Here is a 15,163-nt window from a genome sequence, read left to right on the forward strand (position 1 = left end):
GGAAGGTGCTTTAGTGGAGGAAGCATACACCGCCGCAGATACCACCACCGAGCTGTGGCCCGCAATTCTGGGGGTGGGTAGAATTCTGGGGGTGGGTAGGACGTGAGCGGTCCCAGGCTCTGACTCTGTCCCAGCCTCCACTAAATTCACCCAATGTGCCGTCAGGGAGATATAGTGGCCCTGCCCGCCTGTGCTTGTCCACGTGTCCGTTGTTAAGTGGACCTTGGCAGTAACCGCGTTGGTGAGGGCGCGTACAATGTTGCGGGAGACGTGGTCGTGCAGGCGTGGGATGGCACATCGGGAAAAGTAGTGGCGACTGGGAACCGAGTAGCGCGGGGCAGCCGCCGCCATCATGCTTTTGAAAGCCTCCGTTTCCACAAGCCTATACGGCAGCATCTGTAGGCTGATCAATTTTGCAATGTGCACGTTTAACGCTTGAGCGTGCGTGGTGGCGTACTTGCGCTTGCGCTCAAACTGTGGCACTACCGACGTCTGGACGCTGCGCTGAGAGCCATTGCTGGATGGGGCCGAGGACAGCGGAGGTGATGGTGTGGGTGCAGGCCAGGAGACGGTAGTGCCTGTGTCCTCAGAGGGGGGTTGGATCTCAGTGGCAGGTTGGGGCACAGGGGGAGAGGCAGTGGTGCAAACCGGAGGCGTTGAACGGGCATCGTCCCATCTTGTGGGGTGCTTGGCCATCATATGCCTGCGCATGCTGTTGGTGGTGCCTCCCCAGCTGATCTTGGCGCGACAAAGGTTGCACAGCACTGTTCGTCGGTCGTCAGGCGTCTCTGTGAAAAACTGCCACACCGTAGAGCACCTTGACCTGTGCAGGGTGGCATGGCGCGAGGGGGCGCTTTGGGAAACAGTTGGTGGATTATTCGGTCTGGCCCTGCCTCTACCCCTGGCCACCGCACTGGCTCGGCCTGTGCCCACACCCTCACTTGGCCCTCCGCGTCCTCGGCCGCGTCCACATCCTCTAGGCCTACCCCTACCCCTCAGCATGCTGTATTACCAGTGATTTGATTTCCCAGGCAGGAAAGAAATTGGCGCAAGGCTGCACTCAACCGTAGCTGGTTGCGTCTGATTTTTGTACGTTGTCCACGCAGCACACACATACACGGAGACCTTAGGACTGACACAGGCAGGCCAAATATAATTTTTTTCCTTTTTAGCTTAGGGAAGACCCCACTGCGTATATTCAATGAACAAGAAGTTTAATATCTGTGGTGTGGCCCTCAAAAAGTGTCACACAAGTATAGTGTAGCAGAGTTATTAACTCTAGCAAAGCAGGTATTTGCCAGTCAGGAAAGACAATGGCGCTAGGCTGCAGTAAAGCGTAGCTGGTTGCGTCTGATTTTTGTACGTTGTACACGCAGCACACACGTACACGCAGACCTTAGGACTGACACAGGCAGGCCAAATATAATTTCTTTTCCTTTTTAGCAAAGGGAAGCACCCACTGCGTATATTCAATGAATAATAAATGTCTTCTGGCCCTGCCTACACAATTCTATCCCTGTAGTATTAATGCCGGGTGCAATGCTCTGCACAGCCGGTTTTGAGAGAAAAAAAAAATATGCAACACTGCTAACAGCAGCCTGGACAGTACTGCACACGGATAGAAGTGGCCCTAGAAAGGACCGTTGGGGTTCTTGAAGCCTACACTAACTCCTAACACTCTCCCTGCCTAACCCCCACTTCTGTCCCTATTGCTGGGCGCAATGCTCTGCAGATCCAATTTTGGACAAAAAAAAAAAAAATTACTGTGCTAACACAGTACTGCACACTAGTAGATGTGGCCCTGAGAAGGGCCGTTGGGGTTCTTGAAGCCTACACTGACTCCTAACGCTCTCCCTACAGCAGCACCAGCAGCAGCACTTTCCCTCAGCTAAGTCACAAGGCATGTGTGGCGAGCCGCGGGAGGGGCCGATTTATATACTCGGGTGACATCTGATCGCCCCAGCCACTCACAGCAGGGGGGTGGTATAGGGCTTGAATGTCACAGGGGGAAGTTGTAATGCCTTCCCTGTCTTTCAATTGGCCAGAAAAGCGCGCAAACGTCTCAGAGAGGAAACTGAAAGTAACCGGAACACCGCGTGGTACTCGTTACGAACACCCTAATATTCGCACGAATATCAAGCTCGGACGAGTACGTTCGCTCATCTCTAATAAGCACCTATCCCAAGATCATCTGCTTATCTGGAAACTTTTAGACAGATGAAGACATAGAAGAAATATATTTATCCAAAGTAAAAAAGAAAACACAATGTACTTCAATTTGTACTAGCACAGCCATAAAAAGACACTATCAGTACATAGGAATGCTAAAGTCTGACACAGACATACAGGCATTGAAAGTACTATACTAGACTCAGATCTTATCAAATATTGTTTTAAATTTACACATGACTAAAAATAGAAGATATTAGACTGCTTTTTATTGTTTGTCAATGCTTCATAAGAACTCATGATACAACCTAATTATTCTAAGCACTGGGAGCTTGTGACTAGACGTCTTGTGTAAGGCCTCCTTCCCACGAACGGATTTACGCCGCGTAAATTCGCGGCAAAAATCCGCTGCGTTGCCCCCTGCTATTAGGTTCTATTGAACCTAATAGCTCAATGCTCACGGTGCGGAATTCCACCGCGGAATTCCGCACCGTGAAATCTCCCGTCCTCACCCGCAGCATGCTCTATTTGCCGCGGGTGTACACGCTGACGGCTTCCATTGCAGTCAATGGAAGCCATCCGTTCACGCTATCTCCCGCTGTAACACAGCGGAAGATAGCGTGAAAACGCTTTCCCGCCTACCGCCGCCGCGTCATATGACGCGTCACGTGACACGGCCGGCTGCGTCATGTGACGTGGTGGGCGTGTCACATGACGCGACGGCGGTGGGCGGGGAAGCGTCTTCACGCTATCTTCCGCTGGTAAGTATGGGGTCTCTGGGGGGCGCCGTGACGGGCTTCACTGCGGAATATTCCGCTGCGGAGCCCGTCACGCTCGTGTGAAGCCGGCCTAAGGGTTTTTAATGGATCAAGCAAACATTTTGCCCAATATAATTATATTACTGAGGAGGAATGTTTGTCGCTTCAGCATTTTGTCTTCCCTGTTAGAATAGTAATATCATAGTTAATTTAATACCAAATGAGATAAGAGGAAGACATTGTTTTATAAGTTGTTGATACAAAATATCATGCACTTTTCAGCAAAAACACATATGTACAGTACATCATGGTTATGCAAGTTTGTATGGAACAAGATCATGAGACGAGTTTTGACAAATGATATCAACAGCCTTAATCAGCGTTCATGCCGATCGCAGCTATTAAGCCTTTAAATGCGAACAGTGGCATTTTAAAGTTCTGTTCAGCATTTGGGGATTCTAAACAACCCCCATGATGAGATTGCAGAGTGTTGTCTGAGTACCATAGCAGCCGGGTGCCATCTGAAAGCCTCCTGAGCTGTCATGTATTTCTGGCTATTAAGATGTGTCTGTGGCCCGCCAAAATACCATATATTACAATACTGAGGTATTGTAGTATATGGTATAAGCAATCATACGATCGCAAGTTCAAGTCCCCTATGGGTATTTGAAAAAAAAGTTAAGATAAGCGGAAAAAAAAGCTTTTTTTAATTATTGTAAAAATGAGGGACATTAAGGCCTAGGTCATATGAGTGATTTTTTAGCGCCTGTATGGGTTCACTAAAAAAAATCGCACATTGCATGTGTTAAAAATCGCATGACCGAAGCAAAAAAAAATCACACATAAGTAGTGTGAACGGTATCCCTTGTTGTGGCTATGACAGCTGCCGCAGGGGATTCCTTGCATGTGAAACCCCTGGATGCTGTCACATCCAGGGGTTTCACCTTGTTGTCAATGGGGCTGGCGGTAGCAGCGCCGGCCCCATTGGAAACATAGGGAGAAGATGCGCTCCTCTGCCACAGCAGTGACAGCTGTGGCAGGGGATTTCTTCATCCCTGAAGGCAGTCCCCTCATCAGTGAACACTGTGACAGCACTGTCACAGTGTTCACTAAGGAGGGAACTCCCTGCAGGGATGAAGGAATTCCCTGCCACAGCTGTGGCAGAGGAGCGTGATGCTATATCATTGGTTTCAATGCTGCTGCCCCATTGAGAGCAATGAGATGAAGGCAACCCCCGCAACAATAATTTTCTGGGGGGTGGAAATATAAGCCCTACCCCAAAAATCACCCCTAGCTGCAGAACAAAAAATACATCGCCTTGGAGCACTGTCATGTCCAGCGTCCTCTTCCAGATCCCTGCTCTTGTTGTGGCCGGGGATTGAAAAATCCCTGCCTCCTGAAAGCGCTGCCTCTTATTGGCTGAGAGCTATGACCAATCAGAGGCAGTACTCAGCCATTCAATGAATTCAGTGAGACCCCCACCGATCAGCAAGTTATCCCCTGTTATGTGGATACTGGTTAACTTTATATTCTGGTACAACCCCTTTAATACAGCATTTAGACAGTTAAGGGAACCAGACCAGCTATAATCCTGATTAGGATGGAACACAGAGAAACAGTGGTCTTTCAGGAATGACCAGAAACAGATTAAGATGACCTGCCAAGGGCCATAATAAACTAACTGCACTTCACTGAACATCTTCCAGAAATAAATAAATGTGAATAGAAGGTTTGAATAAAGTATGGTAACATATACACAAAAATGGGATATAATGACTTAAAAATTTAAACAACAGAATTCCTGGTGGAAAAGAAAAAAACATCTTCTTTTTCATTCATCTTTGAACAATTTTTGGACTGAACTATAATCACTTGTCTTTATTCCCTAATTCTTTTTTTGCTTTGCTCATCAGGTATTCAGGCCCTGTCTGTTGTTAAGTGGTGAGTCAGCACAGACATTATAAATCTCAGGATATTAAAGAAACCTGACAGCATCTCATTGACCTCCTATATTACAACCAAGGAGAAATGGAAGAAACATTGGTTTGTGTTTTGTTCTTTTATTTACTAGCTAGATCTATTGTATATTTTCAAGAACACCTCCCGGATATATGGACATGCAATGTAAACACTTTACGCTTTGCTTATACTTGTCGCCATTCAAATTGAATGTAAATGTAATGGTAAATTAAGTGAGATATTCTGCAATAAAGGTACAGTTGATACAGAAATCATGAAACAATAACAACCTGTCTGATGAAAGGGCAATTTTGGCCACAGAAGCGGGTTTGGAACATCATTGAATTAATGTGGATTAAAATATATTTCTAAAAAAAAATGAAATATCCAGCATAAATTTCTACATGAGCAAAACTTGATCCTTCCCAGGAGCTTGTTTGACACGAAACACCGGCTGGAGTAGCCATATGAACATTGTAGAGGTCTATGGGGAAACAAGTTACATCAGTTGCCTAACAACTACATATATCATTCTGAATGGATCTGTTTAGCTGGTAGTAATGTAGACATAACTAGAATGTAATTTATTCACCTTCTGTTTTTCAGATGTCATCACTCGGGCTTATAGCTACATATGAAATATATGTTTAAAGAGACTCTGTCAACTACTTTGAGCAGTGTGAGATAAGTTATGTGCTCAAGTAGCTGACCCAAGGGCCTAGTTATAGGGGGTGCACAGGTAGACGTTGCTACTGGGGCCTAAAGTCTTAGGAGGCCCAAGAACCCCGCTATCATGTAAGAAAATGCCAGTATTATGCTACAGATTTTGCATTGGGGCTCCCTACATTTAGCCTCTGCCTAGTCTTTTAAGAGTCTAACAATGTCCTGATCTTTTAGTCTTGTATGACCTTCTTAAGAAAACCAATGATGCAGAGGACAGTTGTGGAATGGCCCCATGCTGAATTTTTACATCCAGACCCGCAAGCCTTTATCTACGCCTCTTAGCTGACCATTAAGTCCACTAGGTGTCAGCGGTTTGAGTGGCATGCTAAGTAGTTTTTCAAAATTAGAATGGGAGGACTACTTAGTGTTCCACTCAATGCACTGCAGCAGCCAGTTTCAGCACTGAGAACAGTGGGGAAGGTAAGTATAAATCTTACATACTCAAACTCGGCGGGTCATCCAACTTTGAGCTTTGTTAATTGGGCTCAAAGTTAGCTAACAGATTCCCTTAAAAATGACCTGGAGATTAATCTACCAGATTTATGTGTAGCCAGGAAAGAAGAAATGTGCTACACATGTTACCTTAAAATAAAAATAGATAAATCTTGTTATTTGTATAGCGCCAACTTATTCCACCGCGCTTTCAGGTAATTTATTTATTATAAAGCTGGGTGCTCATTTTAACGACCTTGGAAGATGGAAGGCTGAGTCAACCTTGCACCGGCTACCTGAACCAAGCGGGGATTCAATTTGCAACCTTCAGGTCGTGAGCGAGAGCTCAGAACTGCATTTTTGCCTTAATACTCTGCGCCACACGCAAAGAAACTGTTGCTTTCTTGCTGGTTGATAAAATAGCAGAAATAATCATTATTATTTAAATTAACTTTATATTTGTAGACAGTTGGTTTGCACACTACTGTCATTTGTGTTCCACCTCTTTTTTAATCCATTCTCAGTTTTCCTTAAAAGAGGAATGAATAGGACAAACCACCAACAATCAGAGGTGTGCCAGACATCCAGACGGCAGTTTCAGTTTATAGATAGTTTCATAAATCAAATGTTTAGAAATTGCGGTAGTCCATTTACATGAATATAACAATCACTGTATAAATGGAAAGTGCTACGACTTTCTAATTTACTCAGTGTCAGGGTTGCTAGCCTGAATTTTTCTTTTTTTATCCCAACGGACGGCCAACATGTTTTGCAGACACATTGGAAAACTGTACTGAATATTAAAGATTATAGGTAGAGATGAGCGAACACGTTCGGCCCCGCCCCTTTTTCGCCCGAACACCGAACTTTGCGAACACCTCGGTGTTCGGGCGAAAAAGTTCGGGGGCCGCCGTGGCAGCGCGGGGGGGTGCGGCGGGGAGTGGGGGGGAGAGGGAGAGAGAGAGAGCTCCCCCCTGTTCCCCGCTACTGCCGCCCGCGCCGCTGCGCATCTCCCCGCCCCCCGGCGGCACCCGGACACTTACGCGCGAACACTGCAGTGTTCGCTAAAGCCGGTGTCCGGGTGCGGATGTGTCCGTAACGGACACGTTCGCTCATCTCTAATTATAGGTAATACATGCATATATGTTGGATAATGATATAAACTCATTACCAGTATTTACTGTGTGCTGTAAAATTACGATAATTACAGCCATAAATACCTGCTCAAAAACCAACAGCCTCAAAAAAATCATGGCTGTACCTTTTTTTTTCACGGACACTGAAAAAAAGTGCCTTATTTTTACGAACTGCTCAGGAATTTGAGGGCTTGGCAACCCTGCTTGATGTTCCAGTTTCTTGGAATTTTCAAGATATCTGTTTGCTGTTAGTGACTGCATTCTAGTGCATACATGCCTAGCCTTGCTGTCGGCCGAGAAGTGGATACAATTGTTTCCACTATAGGCAAACTGATACATTGTAGCAAACTAACAGATATATTTATGCAGCTACTAATGTTGCATTCAGTTCTCATAGAATTACCTAGAGCACACATGTCAAACACAAGGGCCGCCGGCCAATTCCAGAATACCATCTCATTTTAGGTGTGTCACTGACCTTGCATTAAACCTTAAAGGGATTATCCAGGCAGTGCCCGCCGGGATACATCAGAGAGGAAGTGCTGCTTCGACCCTTGTGTAGCGGCCGGCACTTGTAATTACAGGCATAGCTCTCATAGAAGTCAATGGGACCCCAGCCTGCAATTACAGGCACAGCTCATGTAAATATGCACCTTACAATACAATTACAATCGGCCCTCTGAAGGAAACCATAAGGCTGATGTGGCCAATTGGGAAAATGAGTTTGATTGTATCCATCTCTCCCCTGACAGCAGGATGGGATATAAATGGGGTTTTGGTTAAAAAGTTAATAAAATAGTGTTCTTAAAAAAAAAAGTCGTATTCATCCAGTGATTGAGCATTTTGTTATGAAACCAGGACCTGTATTTAAGTATTCTATAACTCCTATCAGCAAAACAATTTGATGGTATGTAGAAAATAAGCTGTCTAATCTCTACAGAACATGGATTGGTTATGATTGTGGTAATGTAACGTGACATCTCCTGACAAGCTGTTATATTCTGTTATGCCTGAGGCAAAGGTATCTAATACAACAAAACACACCCAACCATACATAAAGGTGCCACAATGTCTAAATACAGTATATGTGCAAAAATGGATTGCACATGGCACTCTGTAACAAGGTTAATGTCTTTTGTGTACATTCCATGAACATTGATCAGGAAGGTGGAAATGGCTTTTAAAAGATTGTTCATTTATATTGTTCTTACATTAACATTGATTTGCAATTCCTGATATTTTTTTGTAAGACTGTCTGCGATTTTTCTAATACATCTGTGAGTTTATCTGGTCAATATTGGATGGATAAATGTAGTCATTGTATTTTTTTAAAGGTACATATTTTATTTATTCCTTTAAATTTAAGGTGAGCAAATATTGGTAGCATGGTATAAGATTAGAAAGGTACCACCCAGTATAAGGTGAGAGGCATTGGGAAGTCTAAAAAGCTTTGGAAATGCTATACTAAGTAGCTGAGCTCTGTGCTACGATAATTGATGATTGAGGATCATCAATCATATCCATATGACAAAGATTGTACAGTACATGTTAACGAGCACTTGAAATGACTGACTTTATTTCCAACTTGTCTTAAGAGGGAACATACTAGAAAAGCCAAGGAACACGTAAGATAACCTGCCAAATATAACAGCTGTCATGGGTAAAGGATATTTCATGCACACTTAAATATTGGCAAACTGGCTGGAGCTATAATACTAATATGGCTTGTACAATGCAGAGTAGAGGAGGGAAAAGAAAGAAACAATTAGCAGAGCACTGCAGCTAAAAGATTATTGATAACTGGAAATCCCTCAAAGGACCTTAACTAAGTATTTCCTCTAGTATAACATTAGTTCATTGATATTTGGCTAATGAATATATCTAGAGGATCAGCGGAAAGGTAGACAGCCATCTTGATTGCTAGGTCCCTATTCCTGTCTACTTTCTCAATCAAGGCCCTTGCAATTAAAAATTATAATATTTCAATTAACAGTTTATAGTCGGTTCATAGTTTTTTGGCTCACTATTCATGTGCAAAAATTGTCTCACAGCTAAGTGTGGATAAAAGGTTATCTCTATGGGAGTGAGGGGAAAAAAACCAATCTTACGCCAATCGTTAGCTACAGTGAGCTTGAGCAAGATGCACCGAATTAGGAGATAACACAGTAAGGGTGCATTCACATGAACGTATATCGGCTCGGTTTTCACGCCGAGCCGATATACGTTGTCCTGGTGTGCAGGGGGGGGAGGATGGAAGAGCCAAGTGCAGGAACTAAGGCTCCCGCCCCCTCTCTGCCTCCTCTCCGCCCCTCTGCACTACTTGCAATGAGAGGAGGCGGGACGGGGGCGGGCTAAAGTCTGGGAATTAGCCCCGCCCCCGCCCCGCCTCTCCCCATTGCAAATAGTGCAGAGGGGCGGAGAGGAGGCAGAGAGGGGGCGGGAGCCTCAGTTCCTGGCCCTGGCTCTTCCATCCTCCCCCCCTGCACAGGAGGACAACGTATATCGGCTCGGCGTGAAACCCGAGCCGATATACGTTCGTGTGAATGCACCCTAAGGCTGGGCTCACACGAGCGGGTCAGATTCTGCATACAGGAGGGAGGCCCACAGCGGATTGCGGCTGTGATCCCGGCCGGTGACCCTGCATACAGCACTTTACTGTATTGCGAATGACCGTGGAGGCTCATGCACAGTACAGTTTTTTTGTTTTTTTTTGTCTGTTTATATTTCCTGTTGTATTTCCAAATCTGGTTGTGTGAGCCTGGCCTAACATAGTAGGCTGAAAAAAGACATATGTCCATCCAGTTCAGCCTGTTACCCCTCAATGTTAATCCAGAGGAAGGCAAAAAAAACCCAATGAGGTAGAAGCCACTTTCCTCACTTAAGGGAAAAAAATATTTCTTGACTCTAATCTGGCAATCAGAATAATCATGGCATGGCTATTTATCATTTTTGGCTGTCTGTGTGCCAGAAATGCAAATTTATGCTTAAACTATAGTAAATGTGTAAGGCTATGGAAGGCTCTGCCCCTTCTTGTTAAATCCCACACAAAAATGACAAAAAGTTGCAAACTACTATACAACTATCATGGATAGAAGCATGTTCTATCATTTCCAACTTTTAGCGCACAGCCAGCAAAAATTTTCTGCCTTTTGTATGCATATAAATATACACAGTATGTGAACATCCCAAGAATTGACCTACACATGCTGTGTAGGTATAGGTCACTATATAGGGATATGATATATGATAACGAGGTTTCATGTGACAACATATGACAAATCATGAGGTGCCTCCTATCTTCAGCATTGATTCAGACAGTTAAACTCCCTTATATTAATACAAACCTCAATTTTGGACTGGAGACGTTTGAGCCTATCTATACTAAAGGTCTTTAAAACACCTAATAAAAGCTGATAATCAGGTCTATGTGTTGCCTTATAACATTCTGGCCTTTAGGTTAATCCTCTTTACCAAGTTGACGTGTCTAATTCATAACGTCATGTGATAAAAAAATAATTAAAAGTTCTCTTTGTATTAAAGTGGCAGATCATATGTTTACTGTGAACCCCGAACATGGGTAGCAGTGGGAAGGCACATAATTTATTAAAAAAAACACCCTCTATACTCACCTCCTTCTTGCCACGCTGATCCTACGCCACTGCTGTCTTCCTCCAGTCTCTGTTTACATCCGCACATGACCACTGCAGCTAATGGGAGACCTGCATGGGTGTTATCAGTGACGTCCCATAAACCTTCTACGTTAGAAGCCAACATAATAGATGTACGGGATGTCACCAGGCCTGCTGTTAGTGCTGAAACAATGGTCCAGCGCTGCAGTGAGTATATTTCTTTTACATAGTTTTGAGCATGAGAAGCCCAAAACTTTATAAAAGAAATATTAGAAAAACCTCTTTAATTTACCACCCAAAACTAAACATCGGCATAGTAATTCCTAACCTCCTTACCAGGGCATAGCTGATTAACTGCAGTATCTACTGAAACAATCTTGGGGAACTCCAATAACTTTCACCCCTGCTATAAAAATGACAACCCCTACTTTTGCAATCTACTGATGAAACTAAATTCTGAATATGAAAAGCTGGGTTGGAAGTTAGCTTGAAGCTGCTGGACCCTACATCCACTGTGGCCCTTAAAAGATGCCCTCAGTTGCCTAACCCAGCCCAATATACAGTTCAATGCTATCAGTTATTCCCTATATTGGACAACTACTAAAGTTCATATTTCCTGTGGTAACTCACTGATGGCCTCCAACTATGCAAGTATTTAAATCTGGCTGTTTTGCTATAGACAGCTGTTTATTGGATGTACTGTTACAGATATTCAGTCAATGCATACAGATATTAAAGCTCTGTTTCTTAAATGGAGCACATGTGCTTACACAGTTATATTAGGAAATGGCTATAAAAAATAATTTTCCTAAAATTTAGTGACAAGCATAAGTCATCAGTTTACCTACACCGTAATGGGGTTGTCCGACTTAATTTTTTATATAGTTTTGGGCCCCCTAGATAAAAGAAATAAACTTAGCTCACGCCACAGTACCATCTCTGTTCTTCAACGACACAGCATCTGACAAGTGACAACACAGAGTCTTCTCACTTGGCGACATCATGTAAACTTGTCATGTGTACTTCTAATGTAGAAGCCCCAGCAGGTTTAGGGCTGGTCAGAGAAGACGTCCCATGTCAGGAACTCCTATTGGCTTCAGCGGTCATGTAGGCAAGCAACCACCTGACCTCTTCAGCTGACATAAACAGAAAACTAAAGGACTGGAGAAGGCGGCAGGTAGCACTACTTTAGCAGAAGGGTATTGATTTTTTTTTTTTATATGGCATTTATTCCCCCACCGCCTTTCCCACATTTCCAAGTATTGGGAAAGCCCCTTTAAAGAGACTCGGTCAGTGATATTTAGCCCTATAAGCTAAGTTTATGCTCTAAAAGTAGGTAACCCGCTGAGTCTAGGCATGTAAGTGTTATACTTTCCTTCTCCGTCATTCGCCTGGTGTCAACACTAGAAGCTGCCGCTCAATGCACTGAGTGATGTTGCTAAGTAGTTGTCCTGTTATGAAATTATAATGGGAGGACTACTTAGGGCGCAGCTCATTGCATTGAGCAACGGCTTCCAGCACTGACACCAGGGGAACAACAGAGGAGGTAATTATAACACATTCCGGACTCAGCGAGTCATCTACTTTTAGCCCATAAGCTTAGTTTATAGGACTAAAGCTCCATTTAGACAGGACGAATGTCGGGCAAACGATGCCCAACACTCGTCCCCGCACATACTGACTCTCGCGCTGCTGCATGGGAGTTAGTATCGCTGGCATATGCTGCATAAACGATGGATGATGAGCTGATCGCTCAGTGTAAACATTCAGTACTGAACGGCCACTGTGTTATGTCAATGGAGAGGGGCAGGGGAGAGCGAGGAGAGAAATCTCCTGTAGCCGCCCACCCCCCTGCTAGCCGCTCTGTAAGTGAGCCAGCGCTTTTAGTCCCTGTGCAACAGCACGGGAGCAAGGACACACAGGGACGAGTGTCAGGAATCATTTGCCTGACATTCGTCCTGTCTAAATGGACCTTAAATGTAGGTGACAGATTCTCTTTAAATTTTATATTCAGAGATAATGATCTAAGGGCTTATTCAGACGACCATATAGCTCAGGGCACTGCTCCCGACTCTTCCAGCCTCCTCCCCCTGCAGAGAGGGACGCTGTATATCGGCAGGCGTGAATACCCGGCCGATATACGTTCCTCTGAATAAGCCCTGAGATTGAGAAAAATTAAAGGCAAATAAAGGTTATTATATCCAGGATTTATCAAATCCTACAAATCTCAACACTGTTGTTCCTAGTTATCTGTCTCACATGTTACATATTATGGTCGATGCAAAACAGAATAATCCAAAACTATAGTCTTTATTTTACAACCTAATGAAGGCTTATATAAATCAGGTAGTATCTCAGTAATCCCACAGGCAACCATCTAATAATACTCAGCCTGAATTCTCTGAGGATGGATGCAGTGAATTTTGCAAATCATAAGAACATTAAGCAATGGAAGATTTGTGTGCAATAATAATAGTAGTAGTAACAATAACTAGTAGGAATGAAGAAAGTAAAAATCATAATATAAATTGTATTCAGAAGATAATTTAACCAAGGAGTTTATTGTCTGGAAATAATGATACTCTAGTAGGAAACAAAAATAATCCCATGATAGATTAGTGCCCACCTATCTGATAAAACAGCACCTGATGGGTTCACAGGGTGCCTTTGGAAGTCGACATTACGCCCACATTGGTTATATATATATATATATATATATATATATATATATATGTACATATATATATAAATAAATAAAACAGCATTCCTGAATTACACCAATGAATTATCATTGCTTCATTTTGTCATGTGTAATAGTGATAATGAATAATAACATCATCATTATACATGCACAAACATCACACATATTTGTTTATTTGTCACTTATGTTCCCCTCTTACTAGCCATTTGGATTTAGTATCTATTGTTTCTCCATTATCTTCTTGGCTACGTATAACTAAGCAAATGAATTCTGTCTTGGCATGGGAACAATACTATTCAGCTACAATTCGTTAAAACAGTTTGCAGTCAATATCATACAATTTTATACTCTGGGACAAAGTTATTTATGAATTCTATTAGCCCATAAATACATGTAAAGTGTATCTAACTTTACAGAGAACTTTTTAGTATAAGCTCCCATATTTGTATATGAGGAATAACACTATTTCAGGCCATTATATGACTTGTATCCAGCATTTATTACTATTTTACCCCTCTATAGGCTGTCTACCTGCTTTTCGATTCTCTCAGAACTGATGGAAGGAGTTTTAGTTTTTATATTCTGTTCTGTATACTGCACACAGAGAATCGCAAATTTTGTTCTCTGTAACACACACAGAAATAACATCATGAAGGGGAGTACAGCAGCATTGAACAGTAAAGTTATTAATAAACAACAGTAAATCAGTTCAGTATAAGCTATAAAGGCATGTATGTGTAAGTCTATGCTTCTATCATCCTCCTACCCCCTCCCCTCCGCTCTCTATATACTTTAATAAGTGGGAATTCATCACCCTCCTATATTTCCTGTTTTGCATCTTGCCCACTGAGGTAAAACAGATATCATCACTTGACAACAGGCAATGAACAGCAAGCTAGAATGAAGGGCGACCCCTAGTGATCAGCAATTTTGAGTGCTTTTGCAGCACAAAAACATAATTTTAAGTAAATAAACTAAAACCCACTATTACTAGTTATTGCATTGGCTATCCTTCAAGCACAAGTTGCTTGAAAAGTTAATTACCATTTAAGAATAATACTAAAATGATGTAGGAATTATATGGATGGTGATGTACATACTTTTAGGGCTCAGTCACACGGGCGCATCCAGGCGCCGATGCACCCGTGTTACTGCAAGATAAGATGGCTGCAATGCAGGTGCGGACGACTCTCTGCACCGCCGGAAGAAAGAACACACGACCGTCTTCTTTGTGCCCAATGCGCCCGTGTGACTGAGCCCTTAAAGTAGGCTGAGAATTGTTCAGAAGATGGCCAGCAATGCAAATGTTTGACTCTGTCACTCTCTGAAGTTGTGGTTCCCCATTAATTTTGTTTAGTCAACGGCCCAAGTTCATGTTCCCCAAAAAGAACATATTTTGGTATGTCATTGTAGAGCCCCATGTGGCGTAGCGTGTTAAGGCAGCAGAAATGCAGTCCAAAGCTCTAGCTCATGACCTGAGGGTTGCGGGTTCAGGTGACTGCGGAGTAAAAGATGACAGGGGAAGGCAATGACAAACCACCCTGCAAGAAAATGTCACGATGTGACTGGGTCATGGCCCTTGGAGTCAGTCATGATTTACCTTAATCATTATTATAGACAAACTTTGCTTAATGGCCATAGCCCTTTACATGCATG

General features: G+C 43.2%; 1 protein-coding gene across 5 annotated transcripts in view; it reads right to left on the minus strand.

Annotated features, from left to right (window-relative positions):
- The window catches only part of NRG1 (neuregulin 1), a 188,015-nt gene that overhangs the window by 87,128 nt on the left and 85,724 nt on the right, over positions 1-15,163 (minus strand). The gene's annotated exons all lie outside the window — the stretch shown is intronic.

This window comes from Eleutherodactylus coqui, chromosome 7 (assembly GCF_035609145.1).
Source record: "Eleutherodactylus coqui strain aEleCoq1 chromosome 7, aEleCoq1.hap1, whole genome shotgun sequence".
Lineage (NCBI taxonomy): Eukaryota > Metazoa > Chordata > Amphibia > Anura > Eleutherodactylidae > Eleutherodactylus > Eleutherodactylus coqui.